Source organism: Vombatus ursinus, unplaced genomic scaffold (genome assembly GCF_900497805.2).
Source record: "Vombatus ursinus unplaced genomic scaffold, bare-nosed wombat genome assembly UNPS02014782.1, whole genome shotgun sequence".
Lineage (NCBI taxonomy): Eukaryota > Metazoa > Chordata > Mammalia > Diprotodontia > Vombatidae > Vombatus > Vombatus ursinus.
Genome location: NW_020954560.1, coordinates 1026756 through 1045984, shown reverse-complemented (window position 1 = coordinate 1045984; position 19229 = coordinate 1026756). Strand labels below are relative to the sequence as shown.

The 19229-nt window shown below is 42.6% G+C and overlaps 1 protein-coding gene across 1 annotated transcript in view; it reads left to right on the top strand.

Moving 5' to 3' along the window:
- Positions 1–437: 437 nt before the first annotated feature.
- The window catches only part of ZNF697 (zinc finger protein 697), a 44258-nt gene continuing 25466 nt past the window's right edge, over positions 438–19229 (top strand). Inside the window, exon 1 of the mRNA XM_027866785.1 lies at positions 438–583. The gene's annotated coding sequence lies outside the window, so the exon portion shown is untranslated. The remainder of the gene's footprint in view (positions 584–19229) is intronic.

Sequence of the window (19229 nt, the reverse complement as noted above, 5' to 3'; positions counted from 1 at the left end):
TAGAAATCAAGCCCAAAAAATAACACCCACATCCCAGACACCCCATCTTTCAGTCCCTTAGGAAAGAAAGAAAAGGCTTCCTCCAGTACACTGCGACAAACCCCGCAGCTTGACCCCCTAAATGCTGCGCTCGTAGGGGTCCAGGTAGCGGTGTAGGATGGTGTGGCCACGGCCGGCCGGCCGCGCGTGGCATAGAGGCACAGACTGACGCAGGGCCGCCGCGCTCGGCTGGGGAGGCGTGCGCGGACTGTCCCTGCGGGAAAGAGAGATGCGGCGCCGTGGGGGGCTGCGGGGGGCTGCGGGCAGGAAGTTCCCGGGAACTACAAATTGAGGCATGCTGGGAGCATTCCCACGCCCCTCCCAGGAAATGTCCTTTGTCCAGCCGAACAGGAAGCCCCAGTGAGGAGTCAGCCCGCGGCGGCCGCTGCAGCCGCTGCACAAGGGCAGGAGCTCGGCTGCCGGGGCAGCTGTGGGGCACTGACTGCTCAGCCTCACCTTCCCTTCCTTCTCTCTTCCTCCTCCTTCTCCTCCTCCTTCTCCTCCTCCTCTTCCTCCGTCTTCTGCCCCTGCCGCCTCCGCGCAGGTAAGCGCCGCACGGTCCCCGCGCCCGGGTGGGAGCCCATGAACCCGCCACCCTGGGTGGGCACCGCAGCGATCCCAGTGGGGAGGGGGCGCGCGGAGCCTCCCGACTGCAGGGTGGGGAGGCGGGGTTGGGCTGGGCTGGGCTGGGGGGGGGGCGAGCCCCAGAGAGATGGGAGGAGAAGGGGGGCACCGTGCCGAGGACCACCGAAGGGGGCATCCGAGACCCTTTCAAGAACGGAGCCCGGGGAGGAGCTTGGAAAACAAGGTGAAGGGCTTTGTGTGCGCCTAGCTCTGATGGAGGACTGGCTGCTCTGCCCTTGTCTCACCTCCAGCGGGGCCGAGGACGGCCCTAGGGGAGAGGGCACGGTGGCTGCATTGCAGGGTCCTTTCTCCGTCCCACCCTCTCTGCGCGCTTCCCTTCGCCCCGCTGTGATGTGGCTGTCTTCTTGCCTTTCATTGTATTCTCAGCGCTTGGCCCGGTACCTGGCACACGGGAGGCGCATAATGAATGCTAGTTGATTGTCTGGGAGAACCGTGCAACGGGCACAGGAGCCCGGAGTGGGACGCGGGGGAGAGGGATGGGGCAAGGGGGCAGAGGGCACCTACGCATTTCTTTATTCCAGGTGGGTGCCTTCCCTCTCTGGGAGTGGAGCGTGAACCCTAGGGGCAGAGCTGGGATCTTCACCTTGGAAGACAGCTGGGTTTGGGGTTTGGGGAGTTGGGAACTATGTGGGGAGACGAATGAGGCAATAACTTCATCTCAATTTAACAGATATTGATAAGTGTCTCCTATGTGCCCCAGGAGGATGAAGGGACAGAGTAAACATTTTGCCCGGACTTGACCATGATTTAATCTTCCAACCCTCTTCCGCCCCATTCGTTTATCTTAACCCCTTTTTTGGAACTCTGCGGCTCTTATTTAAATTATTCTCCCTAACTGGACATTGTCTTTTTTAAATTATTGGTTTCATGATCTTAATTTGAAAAAAAAAAAGTCAGGTGATTTTGAAGACTTTGTTTTGGGAATGGGGAGGAAGAAAAGAGAATCTTTAGATTGGATCTCTTCCCTTTTTCACTCCCATCCTCATCCATGGCCCTGATAGAAAAATGGAAGGTTCCACACTGAGGTCTGTTGTGGGGAAACAAAGGTGCCTCTTTGACTTTTCTTGGATGGACCAAGTGACTCTGGGTTGAAAATAGATTCCAAGGAAATGAAGCATTTCAGGCTTTTCCCCCCTCCCTTTTTGCAATGATGGAGGAGTGGATGGGGTAGAGGGCTATTTAGGCTAGAGAAGAGACCCTGTACACGTGAAAGAGGATTGATTTCTTGGCTCGTTTGGAGAGGATCTGCTATGAAAAAATAGGACTTATTCCTGCACCGCAGGAAAAGAGGTAACCAGAAATTCAGTGGAGACAAAATCTAAAATGAAAGGAAACAGCCTCAGATGTCTATACACAAATGTAGAAGTATGAGTAATAAGCAAAATAAACTAGAGTCTAATGCAAGAAGGCAAAGAGACTGAAAATCCTGAGAATAGGTTGGGCTGGGCTTATGGCTGGGGGAGCTGAATGGAAGGCGGTGGATCGAGGCACTAGGTTGATCGCTGCTTAGGTTGTAGTATATAAAATCAACAAGCAGCTAGTATATACCTGGCACTTTGCTAAGGGATGGGAAGACAAAGAAAGACAAAAGATAGTCACTGGTCTCAAAGAACTCAATCTCAGGAAGGAGACAGTGGACTACAGAGGGAAGGCCCTAGCTTTAAAACGGACCAGAAAAATCTTGTGGAAGATGGGATTTTAGCTGGGACTTGAAGGAAGTCCGAAGAGATGAGAGATGAGGTAGAGATGAGAAGGGAAGTGTTACAGGCATGGGGAAATATGAATGCTAGGCCAGAGAAAACCTCTTGTGGGAGGAGCAGCAAGGAGGCCAGGGTCACTGGATCACAGAAGATGGTAAGAAGATTGGGAATACAGGAGGAGGCCAGGTGTGAAGGACTTTAAATGCCAAAAATTTTATGTTTTACATTTGTTCCTGGACATAATAGGAAATTTATTGAAATTTATTGAATGAGGGAGAGACATGGTCAAAGCTGGATGGGACCTTATAGAGGTCTTAGAGGCATCAAACTCGTAGCCCTGCAAGCCACGTGTGACCATAACTCCTGTGCAATGGAACCAGATTAAGATGTAATTGGGAAATATTTAGTAAAATAGATAAAAATACAATAAAACATAGATAATATTATTATATGATTTTCTAAGTCATCATGCAGCCTGCAGGGATCCTCGGTATGGTTTTGTGGCCCTAGATTCAAGTTTGACACTACTGATCTAGGCCAACTTTCTCATTTTACCTCATAGATGAGAAACTGATGTCCCAAGAGTTCAAAGTGTTTGGTCAAGGTTGAAGGTAGTAAGTAGTGATAGGGTCGGGATTTAAACTTTGGGCCTCTTACTCCCAGATCTAACATTTTTTCTTGTGTATCACCAACCTCTTTCATTTTACATGTGAGGAAATTGACTTCTCTGTACCTAGAATTGTCTTCATTTACATAGTTCATATTCTTCCTTGTACTTGCTCCCTGCAGTAAAGTTTTATTGAACTCAATACTGGCTTGAAAGTTTTTCCAATGTCAGATAGACTGGAAGCTTCCTGAAGGCAGGGATCATGTCCACACCTTAAGTTCTAGATTTGTTCCTCAGGATTTACTAGGTAAGGGTAAGGGGTAGGGTAAGGAGAATGGGACTTAATCTTTCAAAAGCCTTTAGATGGTAACCAGCTCTCTCTCTCATCCCCCCCTTCACTGTAAGCCCAGGTAAATCACCAGGGTTTTGGGGGTTTTTTTTTTCCGGGGGGGGGGGAAGCGGAGATAAGGAGGCTACCAGGACATCTTTATTTTCAGACACTTTTTTCTGCCTTTAAGGATCATCTGACCTTTCTTCTGAGTTCCTGGAATCTTTCTACCTCCAGCCCCTTCACCTCCCTCCACCCTAATAATAGTTAACATCCTTTGGTGGGGGAGGTGCTATGGTGGGAAAAGTGTGATCTGCCAACCATTTTCAAACCTCTACCAAGTTTGTCATCTGAACCATTCTATGGGTCTAGTTGGATGGGAAGATAATCATTTCCTTTCTAGGGCCTGTGTTATTTTTAGCAACAAATGAGGGATTTCTGTTTCCCTCAACGCCCCCTCACTCTAGCTGGTAGTTGGATGAGAAACTCTACTGGCCCTTTGTAACTGTAAGGGGTGGGCAGCTGTCTGGTGCTGTCAGGAAACAGAAAGCAGTAGTTGGCCCTAAATCCTTGTGATTGAGAGTGACGGACATGAGGAGGCTGGAAAAAAAACCAGATGGTTCAGTTAAACCCTGCTGAGGGATGACATTCCCCCATACTGTATGGCTACAACTGGTAGGATTTCATCATTGCCGCCATTTCCCTCCTCCTCATTTAACAAATGTGTTTCTTAAGAATCTAAACATTTGCTTAATTACAAGAGTCCATTTAGGGAAAGGGAATAGACAGTTTCAAGTGAAGTCTCATTCTCTCCCCCTCCCTGTTGCTAGTACCCTACTCCAGGAAATTCCTTGTTATATATTTTGTATTTAATTGTTTATGTAGATGTTGCTGCTTCCTTCCTATAGAATAAGCTCTCTGATGTTGCGGTCCATTTCGTTGCCTTCCCGGCATTTGGCCAATTTTCGTCAACTTTGCTGATCTGATAAGTGCAAAGTGACTTGAAAGTTAGAGTTATAAATTTAGAGGCTGCTCACGTGGTAAAGTGAATATCTTACTGATACTGGAATCCCAAAGACCTGAATATGAAATGAATTCTGCCTTACATGCTGACAAGTTGTGTGACCCCCTTCGCAAGTCACTTAACCTCTCTTGGTCTCAGGGTTAATAACATTCACACCAAAGGGTCCTTGGGAAACTCCATCTTTAAATTACTGGAGCACCCTTGGAGTATTTGCTTTTAATTTGTATCCCCAGCATTTGCACAGTGCTTAAATGCTTATCAACTTATTGTTGAGGGGCTTTGTAGACCTGGGAGAGCTCTAGGGTTAGTTACTTTTTATCTGGCTGAGTGAGACCCATAGAAGGTATTTAGCCCATCTCCTCTCATTTTGCAAATGACTGGACTTCCTTGAACGGAGTAACTTGCCCCTGGTTACAGAAGTGATTGAGCTGGGATTTGAATTTGGGTTCTTGGTCTCCACCCTGGCCACTCCTTCTCCACTGAGAGGAAAAACAGCTGTTATCTTCCTCTTCCTACTCCCTGAGCTTTCATTTTAGTCCGAGCCAGAAAGCCCATCCTGTGATGATCCCAAGAAGGCAGGCACTTTGGTGTATTTATTCTCCATGCTGGCCATTAGCACACTTTAGTCAAGTCATGTAACTGAGGCTCATCTGTAAAAGGAAGAGATAGGACTAATGACCCTCAAAATTCTTTTTTTTTTTTTTTTTTTTTTGGCTCTGTAATAATGTGACTGAGAATTGGGAGGTAGGGCAAAAATGCCTTCCTAATGAGAATAGACGCAGTAGACTTTTTTAGCATGGTGTTGGAAGGTCAATGATAGTCCCAGTCTTCGAGGTGTCTGGTATTTAGGAAGTATGAATTGATGGAACAGGCAATAATTAAGCATCCAGGCAGTGCAAACCACTTATCTGTTCCCTGGTATCTGATGCAGCTCACCCAAAGATACCAGTGGAGGTGAACCTGAAGGGATCTGCACATTTTCTTGGTGTGGAATCCAGGTGAATTGGAGACAATTGTCTTCTCAGCTTCTGTTCATTGCTATCTTACCTGACTTTCAAAACAGGTCAGTCTGTGCCTTCTGGAAATCAGCCGGGAAGCATCTGCCACAGTTTCTTGTCTTGACTAATATGATCAAGGAGCATGAATGGGAAGTTTCTGTAACCAAGCAGTGCCTTCGAGTAGGAAGCATGTAGTTTCCACATATTGCGATTATATTCTCCTGCCATTTATTCCAGGAAGGGTCTCTTTGAATTGTGCCTGACTGGAAGGAAGAGAGGATTCTCTGACCCTTCCAAGTGTGGGAGGTTTCAAACCACAGGGGTGGGGAGAGGCCTTGGGAGGGAGAGGGGGAAACATCTCATTGGTTTCTCCTTGAGCAAACTAGTGAGAAAGACAGCTTCTCTGGCTTTTGTCCAGGCTTTAATTGCGGTCATATGTCATGACAGAGGGCTGTTGGGGAATGGTACAGAGATGTATGCTTGCCCTAAATCTTCGGTCGGTCAATCATCACACATTTATTAATCACCTTATACATGCCTGGGCTGGGGGTACAAAATACCAGAAATAGACTCTACAGGAGCTGTGCTTTAAACAGTTTCCTTCTCTTCCCAGTTGCTGTAGATGATGACCAGTCCCAGCAGCCCTGACTGCCTGAGTCAAAGGCTTAGTGGCCCCTGAACAGTTCCCTTTGGAAGGGAATCCAGGAGACTTTTGGGGATGCCTGCCTGTAGGACCGCATGAGTTTCTTGAGCCCTTGAATTATAGGAAAGGGAGTGGGTGGATGGATGACTGCTAAGGTGACCCAGATGCCCCGAGGACACAGATTCTGTTTTTACTGGTGATGAGGCAGGCTCTACTTTACCTCCTGGGCCTTTGGAATTTAAAAGGAAGTAGATTTCAGTATTTGGGTAACAATTCTATTTGTACACATCTTCAGGAAGTTTCTCCTGGATTGAATTAGGGCTTGGAGAACAAAGTCCATTCTTTCTGTGATTCTAAGTAAAATGCTTTCCATATTCCGGTATTTTGTAAATATTGGTGATGATTTAAGGAAGTGGGGGGGGGGGGAGTGCTTAAAAGAAAAAAGAAATTGCCCTTTGTGCGTTACTTTTACATGTCTATTAGCTTGCATGAATTTAAAGAGTAATTTTCATTTTCTCATAACCAATCACATTGCCTAAATGTTATTTGTATGTAGTACCAAATTCTTTTAAGAATCAGTATATATAAAAAAAAATTTTTTAAAAAATGGGGGCAGCTAGGTGTCTAAATGGATAGAGCACCGGCCCTGAAGTCAGGAGGACCTGAGTTCAAATCCGGCCTTAGCCTCAGATCAAACACTTGACACTAGCGTGTGACCCTGGGCAAGTCACTTAACCCCAATTGCCTAAAAAAAAGAAAAAGAAGAATCAGTATATAATCTCACACTAGTAGGGAATGTCTATATAATTCTTATTCACACCTTGGTTAAAGTTGAGGCCGCATTAGTTGTTTAGGATGGAGTTTAGTCAGAGAAGGTTTATAGCATTTTAAAAATCATACAAGTAGGGAAGGAGGGACAGAGAAAGTTTTTAAAAATCATTTACGTGAGTGATTTTTTGATAGAGAGATGAAGGGAGAGTTCCTTTAATGGAAAATGAATAGATGAATCTCTAAATTTAAAGCATTTGATGAGTAGAGACTTGAAAAATTAACTGTTTTTGAGGGGGAGAGCCAGTTAAAATTAACTAAGACACTAATATTTAAACATTATTACTGAACTTTTTTTGTCAGATGGAAAGTACTTTTTTCTTTTTTTTAGAAATTATTTTTATTCTATTAAATATTTCCAATTATATGTAAAAGAGTTCTTAACAATCATTTTTAAAAATTGAGTTCCAAATTCTCTATCTTGAGAAGGCAAGCAATTTGATATCATATGTATGAAGTCACGCAAAACATTTCCATATTAACCATGTCACAAAAGAAAACATAAGGAAAATAAGACAAAGTTTTTTAAGAAGTAGGCTTCCATCTGCCTTCAGAGTTCATCAGTTCTCTGGAGGTAGATAGCATTTTTTTATCATGGGTCTTTTAGAATTGTCTTGGATCGTTGTCTTAATCAGAGTAGCTAAATCTGTCAAAGTTAGTCATCACACAATGTTGCTGTTACTGTGTACAACGTTCTCCTGGTTCTGCTCACTTCGCTTTACAAAATCATCTTGGTCATGGTTTCTTTTAGCACAATAGTATTCCATCACAATCATAGACCGCATCTTGTTGAGCCATTCTCCAATTGATGGGTATCTCCTTGATTTCCAATTCTTTGACACCACAAAAAAGTTGCTGTTATACATATTTTTGTACAAATAGGTACTTTTCCCTTTTCTCTGATCTCTATGGGATATAAATCTAGTAGTTTATTGCTGGGTTGAAGAGTATGCAGTTTTATAGCCCGTTGGGAATAGTTTCAAATTGTTCTCTAGAATGGCTAGATTAGTTCACAACTCTACCAACAGTACTTTAGTGTCCCAATTTTCCCACATCCCCTCCAGTATTTGTCATTTTCCTTTTCTGTCATGTTAGCCAATCTGACAGGTGTGAGGTGGTATCTCAGTTGTTGTAATTTGCATTTTTCTAATAAGTGATTTAGAGCATTTTTTCATGTAACTAGTTATTGACAACTTTGATTTCTTCTGAAAACTTCATATTCTTTGGCCATTTATCAATTGAGGAATGGCTTTTAATTTATAGTTTTGACTCCTGTCCCTATATATTTGAGAAATGAGGCTTTTATCAGAGAAACTTGTTACAAATTTTTATTCTCAGTTTTCCTATTTTCCTTCTGATTTTGGCTGCATTAGTTTTGTTTGTGCAAAAGCTTTATTTTCATGTGATCACAATTACCTATGTTACTTCCCTTAATCCTATCTCTTTTGTTGTATCAAAACTCTTCCCTTATACATAGATCTGACAGGTACATTTTCTCATGCTCCCTTAATTTACTTATGTCAACCTATATTTCTAAATCATTTATTCATTTTAACCTTATCTTGGTGTTGGTCTATGCCTGATTTCTGCCAGACTGCTTTCCAGTTTTTCCAGCAATTTTTATGAAATGTTGAGTTCTTTCCCCAAAAGTTTGGATTTATCAAACACTGGACTTTGTTTAGTTTCAGTCGTGTCTGATCTCTTTGGGTCATTTGGGGTTTTCTTGGCAAAGATACTGGATTAGTTTACCATTTCCTTCTCCAATTCATTTAGAACATGAGGAAACCGAGGTAAATAGGGTTAAGTGACTTGCCTAAGGTCACACAGCTAGTTAGTGTCTGATGCCAGATGTGAACTGGGGTCTTTTTAACTCCAGGCAGGACACTGTATCTGCTTCACCACATTTCATTTATTTCTGTGTATTGTGCACCTAATCTATTCCCTTGATTCACCACTTTATTTCTTTAGCCAGTATTAGATTAGTTTTTGAACTTAAACTATTAATTCTGTTTTCTGGATCTCATTTCAGCGAACATCTATTACATAGCTACATCAATAGACCATTGTGTACTAGGCTCTGTGAATGAATGAAAAGCATTTATTAAAGTGTTTACCAAGTCCCAAGTACTCTACCTCACCTTAAGGAGTTTACATTATAATAGTGGGAGACAATACATAAAGGAGTGGTGGCCTGGAAATCTTGAGGATGCTAACCAAGCCATAGAGGAACTGATTGGCAAGCCTTTTCCCAGTAGCATTGATGGCATTAATTTGCAATATGTAGAGGGGAACAATGACAAGAAGATGGCAAGATTGAGTGACTGGATGGCATGTGAAGACAGCTAGAGGAGAAACAGTAAGTTGTCCTCCAGCCTTTGCTTGAAAACTTACAGAAAGGGGGACCCTGCCACTTAACTAAGGCAGCCCACTCCATTTTTGGATAACTCTGCTTGTTAGAAAACTATTCCTTACATCCAGCTGAAATCTGCCGCTCTTGGGGCTTGTATTCATTGTTAATAGTTGTGTCCTTTGGGGCCAAGCAGAAAAAGACTAATTCCCCTCTCATATAACATACATTAAATGTTTGAAGACATCTATCACAGTCACCTCCTTCTCCTCCTCACCCCACCAGCAACCTTACAGGCCCAGCCTTCTGTGGATTAAATATCCATATTTCTAAACAAAATCCCAATGTAGCATGACCTGAAAGTTCTTCATCATGCTGGTTGCATAATCCGTAGTTTGTCAGTGACCTTGCTAAGACATAGTACCCATTATTAATCAGTGTTTCAGATTTGATCTGATGGGCCATTAATCAGATTTTCATTTCCCTTAGTCCTGTATGCTATGCCTCTCCTAATGCACCCTAAGTTTGCATCAACGTTCTTTGCTGCCATATTGCATTGTTGACTTATTGAGCATGCAATTAACTAAACTCCTCAGGTCTTTTTTTTTTTTTTAATTTTTTTTTTAATTTAGGCAATTGGGGTTAAGTGACTTGCCCACAGTCACAGCTAGTGCATATCATGTGTCTGAGGTCATATTTGGACTCAGGTCCTCCTGACTCCAAAGCTGGTGCTCTACACACTGCGCCACCTAGCTGCCCCTCCTCAGGTCTCTTTTAAGATGAATTTCTGTCTAGCCAAATCTGCTCAACCACGTACTTCTGAAGTTTTTTGTAGAACTTTATATTAATCCCTATTTTATATAATTAGAGTTAATCCCATTATCAGTCTTGTCAGATATTTCAGAATCCTGACTTGTCTGTCACCTGTTAATATAACAGATAATATGTCTGTCCTTTGCAGATTATGCTATGTGCTTATTTGATGATCATTTTTCTTAAGCCTTTAAAAAGTCATTGGTCTGATTTTTAACCCAGGAATGAGTACAGATCCCCAGGATACTTTGATAGAGACCTTAGACATTGAACATTAATGGACCAGCTTCCTCATTGACTGGGCTCAACCAGTCAATCAACAAGTATTTATTAAACACATCCTATGTGCTAGGCACCAGGAATGCAAGTACAAAGAAGGAAACAGTTTCTGCTAGCTAGGATCTTACACTGTAGTGGGTAAAGACACCAAGAGTCCTGGGCTCAACCAATCAATCAACGAGTATTTATTAAACACATTCTCTGAACTAGGCACTAGGAATGCAAGTACAAAGAAGGAAGCAGTTTCTGCTAACCAAGGGTCTTAATGTTCTGATGAGGGAAGACACCAAGAGTCCACCTAATTGTACTGTGATCTAACCCATATTTCTCCGTATTTCCCAAAAGAATAGCATGGGAGGCTATTAGATACTTTGCCAAAATCTAAATAAACCATATTTCCAGCATTCCCCTTATTTCCTAGTTTAGTCATCCTCTCCAAAAAGGAAATGAGGTTAGCCTGGCATGACCTGTTCTCAATTAAGTCATGCTGGCTCTTTGTAATCACCGTTTCCTTTTCTAGATGGTCACTTCCCTTTAATAACACGTTTTAGAATTTTGACAGGACTCATAGTCAGACTCACTGTCCTATAGTTGGAAAGTTTCCTTCTCACCTGCGGTTTGGAAAATTGAGTGATAGTCCCCTTTCTCTGGTTCTGTGGCAATGGCCCACAAGCTTTCAGAAGTCCCCAGGAGTGGCTCAGCAGTTGCTTTCAATACCCCTGGATTGTATGTAGTTCATCAGGGCCAAGGAACTTGAACTTATCAAGGACAGCCAGGGGTTTTCTTAATATTTTCCTACTTATTTTGGCTGTCAGCTCCCTAATGGCCATTTTTATTTCACGCTGTCCAGTGTAAAGATCATTCTCCTTGGAATATGACACAAGCAGGTTAAGACCTAAGCTGTTCTGTCCCATCCACTTGGAGCAGCAGCTCCATTTTTTCTTAGATGTTCCTTTCGTCTATAAGATAAATTTATTATATATTATATTTAATAATATATTGTGTATTATATAATGATATATAGGTCAAGAAGGAGCAAAGGATGCCTCCATTGTCCATTTCTATAAAGGAAAAGATTGTCCTCTGACAGTCACGGGGGTGGGGATCTTTCTCCTAGTGATTGCTAGTAAGATTCTTGCCAGAGTCTTCTTTAATTGGTAGATTAATCATCTGGAAGATGGTCCCCTGTTGTAGAGTTCACTGTGGCTTCAGAAAGGGCCAAAGAACAGTCAACATAAAGCTTGTTGCCCAACAACTCCAGGCAATAGTCCAGGAGCAGAACAGAGATCTGTATACAATGTTTGTCAGCCTGATCAAGGCCTTTGATATTGTCACTCGTGAGGGCCCATGGAAGATCATGGAGAAATTGGGTTGCCCAGAGAAGTTCATCAATATTGTACACCAGTTTCATGATGGCACACTTGCATGGGTTCTAGATGAAGGACTATCCTCTCATGCTTTCCCAGTCACCAGAGGAGTGAAGCAGGGTTGTGTGTTTGCTCCCATGCTCTTCAGCAAGATGTTTTTGGTGTTGTCAGACACCTTCAGTGAGGATGAAAATGGCATCAGGATCATCTTCTGCACTGGCGGTAAACTAACTTGAAAACAGGCTACAAGCCAAGACCAAAGTTCAGGGAGAGTTGGTACACGACTTTTTGTTTGCAGATGATTGTGCACACAATGCAGCCTCTGAGGCTGAGATGCGTGTGACAGTATGAATCTGATTCTCTGCTGTCTGTGCTAATTTTGGCTTGACAGCCAGTGCTAAGAAAACAGGTTCTCCACCAGCCAGCACCACACCATCAATTCATGGAATTGTTGGTCACAGTAAATGGGGAAATTTTGAATGCTGTGGATAAATTCACTCACCTTGGCAGCCTGCTCTCCAGGGTTGTCCACATAGATGATGAGGTTGATGCACATATTGCTAGAGCTAGCTTGGTGTTTGGGAGGCTCCGAAGGAAAGTGTGGAGAGAAGTATTACATTGTCTACCGAACTAAAGGTGTAGACCTTAAGCCATCGTGCTGACTACCCTCTTTGTGTGCCTGTGAAACCTGGATGGTCTGTCACCATCCAGGTCAGATAACTGATCCTCTTCCATTTGAATTGTCTCAGGAAGATTCTGAAGATTACCTGGCAACATACAATACTGAGATCCTCACTAGAGCTGAACTGCCAAGCATTCAAACCCTGTTGCAGAGAGCACCACTCTGATGGGCCGGCCATGTAGTTTGAATGCCAGCGTATGCTTACCCATTTTGTGGCATTCACATGGCGGTCAGAAGAAGTGGTTTAAGGACACTCTCAAGGTCTCTCTTGTGAGCTTTTGTATTGACTGTGAGGCATGGGAAATGATGGAACAAGACCATCCAGCCTGGTGTGCCCAAATCAAAGAAGGCAGGTGTGGTTTCGTCCAAGAAGGCACTGGGCTGTACGAGCAAAGCACAAAAGAAACGGGAGCTGCGTGAATCCAGAGCCACTTTTATCCTAAATGTTCTAATGGACAACTCCTATGCCGTGCAACAGACCTTGCTTGGTTTTCCTTTCCTCTGTCACATTCTAAGATAAAGTCGCCTTTCTTCTAAGATAAAGTCGTCTTTTCTGTCTGTGCTTGTCCAGATCAAGTTTAGAATAGCAGTTTTTCTTATAACTTCTTTGGTCTTTTGAAGAAGGAAGACAAGGATTATCAACAGCTCTGTTTTTGGCAGAGAGTTCCAGCAGGTATAGGGCGGAGAAAAATGAAGAATTGATAGAAAACCTTGAACTGTATGCAGGCTCTCTTGTGGGCCTCCCGTCTCCTACAGAAAGGAGTGGGTGCTTGGTAGTTTGTATTCAGGGAAGTGCTGCACAGAAGCTTGGCATTGTTATGGGTAGCAGTACTGAGTCACGAAGAAATCATGACGAACCATCTCATGCTAGCAAGAATTTTTGTCTTGGGGGAAGTTGGAGGTACCTGATAGTTAACCACCAACCAGTAGAGCCTTTCTTCTCTTCATTGTCTCTAATTTATCCTGCCTGTATCTGGCTTGTACATAGTTGTTTGCATGTTTTCTTTCCCATTAGATTGTGAGCGCTTTAAAGTCAAAGATAGTCATATACCTTTCTTTGTATCACTAGCGGTGAGTGACCCATAGTAAATGCTTATTGACTGACTGACTGACTGACAATGTCACTATCTCTATGTGTGGTTAGCATCATTATTGGAAACAAGCAGCATAGTATAGCCTTCCCATTAGAATGTAATCCCTTCTAGAGCAGGAATATTTTGGGATTTTGGGCTTCGTATTCCCAGTTGCTCAAAAAACAGGTCCTTTTCAAATGTCAGTTGTGTTGAATTGACACGTGTCTGTAAGGATTTTTGGGGGAGGGGGTCCTTCCTTTTTCAGAAAGGTAAGGTTAACTTTTTATAAGCTAAGTGTTCTGCCGTTATGTAGGTTAGTGCTTAATAAATATTTGACTGGCTGTTAAAATCTGTACCTAACAGGAACTGGAAATCAGTTTTCAGATACAGCCTGGAGAGGTTCACACAGGGATTTGAGCCCAAGCCTAGGGTCCCAGTTGTATAATGAATAACTATGGTGGACTGAATAAGTGAAATAAAGGTATTGGGAAAGCTGATCCTCAAATTTGGTTTTGCAGCCAAGAATGCTTTCATAGTGGCTTGTGTCTGCCGTCTTGGAAAAGTGGACTGAACTAGGTGGCAGGGAGTTCTAGTCTCTTGTCTGCCAGTTCAATTACTCTCACGTATATTAAGCTGCTACTCTGTGCAAGGCCCTGGGTTAGATGTTGGGGAGGGGAGCATGTATGGATAGGAGCCATCCCGTGATCAAGGAGGTTATGGTCTGATGGAAACATTCAGCATGTGACATGTGCACAAATAGCTAGTATACAAGGGAGAATGTGCTAAGTGACATGAGGAATTTAAAGAGGGAGAGATTACTAAGCAGCTATGTGACCTTGGACAGATACCTCACTTAGCTCTTTTCTAGCCTATAGAGGTGAGACTTCTATCTAAAAGGCTCCTTCAACTCTATGCAATTCTGTGATTTTCGATTTCCAAGCTGTATTTGTAGTCCTAACTTTCAGAAGCTTCCTGGGATTCTGGGTGGTGGTGGGGGTGGCATTTAAGCTCCAGGACAGGACCTCTTTTCTCCTCTCCCTTCTCATTCCCCCAAAAGTGAGGGAGACAGAAAAGGTTGAGGACTCCTGTTATATGTAAAATGTTGAAGACCTGAGGTTGGTTCTGAGCATCATGCAGAAGACATCTTTAGACGAAAGATGATCTGAAGTTTCACCAAGTAAAACTAATGAACCCAAGTGGGTGTATTTGGTATGAGGACTCCTCACCGGGAGACTAAAATGTCTTCATGTTGAAAGAGGAGAATAATAATTCCTCATGTGTGTAGTTACACACATGTAGTTACACACACTGTAGTTACCTACAGTTTGTAGGTTTACAAAGCGTCTTTGACCAGTACCCCACAAAAAGTGCCTTTTTTTTTTATTTAGTGAGAAAGAAACCGGGGCCCTGAGATGTTTTATGACTATTTTCTCTGCACCATATTCCCTTTCCTGCTGCTGTGACTTTTCCAAGCTGCCATGTCTAGAACCAACTCAACAAAAAGCATTAAAGTGCATACCAAATGTCAGGCAATATCCTGAAAGATGGGCGGAGAAGGTGAAAACACTGCCTGCCCTCAAGGAGTTCACATTTTAATGGGGAAAACATGTTAACAGCTGTGTCTAAAAGATACATACGGAGGAGACCTGAAGTAGTCTCAGAAGGGCAGGCACGGGCTCATGCCTCTACTCCTCACATCTTTGTCCTGGAATCCTTAAGATTCTTCAAAGACCACCCACTTCAAAGGTCATTTCCTAAGTCCTCCAGTTATTAATGCTCTTTATTCCCCCACATTTTTTGGTTATCTGTGCCAATCTCTCTTAACTGCCTTCCCCTTCTTGCCCCCAATAAAATATAAACTCTTTGAGGACAGGGAAAGGCTATTTTGTGTCTGTATTTGTACCTACAGTGCCTGGCGCATAGTAAGGGATTATATAAATGTTAGTTATCATCATCATCATCATTATTCTAGGTCTCTTACTTGTAAGTGATCTTTGTGCTCTAGCATAATGCCTCTCATAATTTCCTGAACAAAACAATGAACTCAAACTGTAAAGTGGAGATAATGGCAACAGGGTTGTTAAGAGAATCAAAAGAGGTAATGTTTGTAAGGTATTTACTTGGCACAGTGTCTTATAGGTAGTTGGCATTATATAAATGAGTCATCACCCCTCCCCCCCAAACTAAGAGTTGAGTTCTTTCCACCACTGACTTGCTGTGTGCCCCTGGATAATGTATTGAATGTGTATCAATCTCTTACTTTAACTGTAAAATGGGGGAAATAGTACCATCTTTTGTATGAATGAAATTGGTCAGTAGCTTGAAGTCCTTTGAAAGAGGCTCTGTATAGAGACATTTGACTTGGGCTGGATTGTTCTTTATGATTTTTTTTTTATAACCTTTTTTTTTTAAGGCAATTGTGGTTAAGTGACTTGCATACGGTCACACAGCTAGTAAGTGTCAAGTGTTTGGTCTGAGGCCGGATTTGAACTCAGGGTCCTTCTCACTTCAGGGCTGGTGCTGTATCCACTGTGCCACCTAGCTGCCCCTGATTTTTTTTTTTAAACATGGAAATTAACTTGTCACAGATCACCACAGCAGTTAGTTCCCATGCTGTCCTCTCTTTCCCCTCACCCACTTTGCATTGATTTGGGATGTCATATTAAGGGGTGAACTGTTAGTAATATACTACATTGGGCTCTTCCATCACTGTGTTAGTTTGATTGTGTCACAAACACAATATTTTACACCATGGCAATGTTGTTGCTAAAGGGCCTCCAGTTTTAATTAATTTTCTCTTGGATTTTGATATTGAACCTTCTGAAATGGAGGTGGACATAAAGCAATCCTTTGAAAGCCTTGCTTCTTTGGAAACAAGAGCAAAAGTAGGGACAGGCTTTTTTTTTTTTAACCTTATCTGTGAGTTAAAACGCTATTGCCTGTCATATGTTTTTAAAACGGCTTGGCTTTTCTCAGACTTCCTTTCCTTACCCCTCCTCCCCCATACCCATCCCACCCCCAAATTCATGTTGGCTGTTGTCATCATTATTTACATCACTTAGTGCCTTTAGTATCCAAGCAGATATTCTAAAAGCAAAGGTGCTTCCTCCACTCTCCGGGAAAATCACTGAATTTATTTTTTATTTTTGGTACATAATTATTAAAAAGCCAGTCCACCGTAAAATATCAGTACATTGCTGCCATACGGTCATAAGAATTGTAGGACTGAAAGGGGGTTAAAGATAATTCAACATCGTGCTGGTTGCTTGGTTGGTCGTGCTTTGTTCTTGAAGAGGACCAAAATGACATCATTATATTGAAGTCAAGTTACAGCGGTCCAACTGGCTGATCAGATCAACGCATTCTCGAGAGGCTCTACCACCGTTCAGGTACAGATGGTCCACATGAACATTTGGAGTGGAGATGTCTCTAACTGTGCATCTCTTGTTTCTTTTGAGCTATTGTGATCCTGCTTTGCTTATAGAACACAATGCTTTCATTGATGCAGGCACGCCACGCTGGCCGGTCCTTTGTCAGTGTCTCCCATATCACGCGATTAATTCCAGAATTCTTCAGAGACCTTGAGAGTGTCCTTGTATCACTTCTTCTCACCACCATGTGAGCTCCTGCCTTGTGAGCTTTCCATAAAATAGTCTTTTAGGCAAATGTAAGTTTGGCATTCAAACAACATAGCCAGGCAATTGGAGTTGCGCTCTCTGCTGTAGACTTTGAATGCTCGGCTGTTTAGTTTGAGAAAGGACCTCAGTGTCTGGTGCCTTATCCTGTGAGGTGATCTTCAGAATCTTCCTAAGACAAGTCAAGTGGAAGTGTGATTCAGTTTCTTGGCATAGTGCTGGTGTACTGTCCAGGTTTCACAAGCATACAACAAGAGGTCAGCACAAGGGCTCTGTAGACCTTCATTTTGGTCGACAGCCTAATTCTCTTCTCTGTGGCAGTGCATGCATCAGCCTCATCATCCCTGGAAAGTATATTGCCAAGGTGAGTGAACTTATCCACAGCATTCAAAATTTCTCCAATGGATCTTATATGGATGATGAAGTGCTGGCTGGGGGAAAATCTGTGTTTTCTTGGTGTTAATTGTTAGGCCAGAATTAAGCACAGGCCGCAGAGAATCCATCCATCCTTGGTTGCACCTTGCATTGAGCACACAATTACTTGTGAACAGAAAAGTCATGTACCAACTCTCTCTTTAGTGAATGACTTTGTCCGAGGACCCAATAAAGCTAGCAAGATGGAGGAATCAGGTCAAAAAAGGACATAATAATAATAATAGATAACATTTATATAGCACCTGCTGTGTTCCTCATGAGGTTACCTTCGAATGGCTATATTGGGCTCTTGCATCTATGTCAGGTTGCCTGTGTCATGGCCACACCATTTTCCCCTGGGCAGCGCTGTCACTAAAGGGAGCCTGACCAAAGCTCTTCCCTATTCCTCGTCGTTTTCGCCAGATCTGCTTGCCATTTCTAATACGTCATGCTGTATTAATAACCCAATCAAAATTAAAAATGGAATTGAATGGGAATCCTCATTTCGAGCTGAAAAAATCTGGAAAGGGGGCTTTCATCAGGACTAATCCACCTCATTTTACAGGTAAGGGAAACTGAGCCCTGGAGAAGAGGAGTGATTTGGCCCAAATCCATATACCTGGCTATCCTCGGTCCTGAACTTACTCATAACACAAGAAAATCCAGGAATTGGGAGACAACTGTAATTTTTAAAATTATAGCTCTCTGCCTCTAGGATACTCTTGACAAAGCTGTCTGTAGAGAGGGATCACTTACCTATTGCTGGAATGCATTGGGCTGGAACATATCTGCCATTCTTCTCCAGCAAGGCTCCATAGTTATTTTAAGCAGGGACTTGGAAGAGCATTTTCTCCAGTTGAAGGTACAGTGAGGGAGCTAGGTCAGCTGAATATGTACTTTTCAGATCCTCTTCTCAGTTTCCCTTATCTTCCTCCTTCATGAAAAAAAAAAAAGCTAGTTGTATATATATTTCTGTCCTCTCCCTGATGGTGCTCCTTCTCCTCTCTTCCCTCCCCAGCCAGTAAAAGTTGTCTTTGGAAGCCAGTCATTCCAGCGGAAATCTGATCACCGAATCTTTTAGAATAGAAAAGACTTCCTGAGGTTGCCTAGTTCTGTTTGACAAGATCAATTCCCAAATTATTCCAAAACAAGATGATTTATTAAGGTTATCCAAGGAAGCCTCTTTGGTAACAACTTTCTGGGGACCTCATTTTCTGTTGTGATTGAAGCTTGAGAAGCAATCAGCTATGGTGGAAAGAATTTTCATTCAGGAAGATCTGAATTCAAATGCTGCCCCCCCCCATTTTGTTCTACAGTGTGTGACCTTGGGAGAATCACTTAATCATTCAGAGTCTCAGTTTCCCCATCTGTAAAATGTGGTTGACAGTATTATAATACGTATAATAATATAGCTTCCCAGAGTTGTTTGGAAGATCAAACGAGGTAAAGTTGTATACATGGTTTTGCAGACCTTAAAGTCAGCTTTTATTATCTGTATATCTCTCAAAAGTCTAGTGTAATTCCTTGAATGAGTTGTTATTGTTTTTAAAGGCACAGTAGAGTTTTGAAATGATGAGAAATGTTGTGCGCTTCAAGTAATTCCTTTAACTTGCTTAGGAGGATGGCCTCAAAATTACTCCCATGAGACAGCTTACTCATGTTTTTCCTCCTTAACACTGGAAGAGAGTCAGTTGACAGAAAAATAGTATGATTTTACTTTGAAATAAACATTTTCATCCTACTATCTATTTTCTTTGCCTTATGAATTAAAACAAAAAGCAGCCCATCTCTAGCTTGGTCCTTTGAG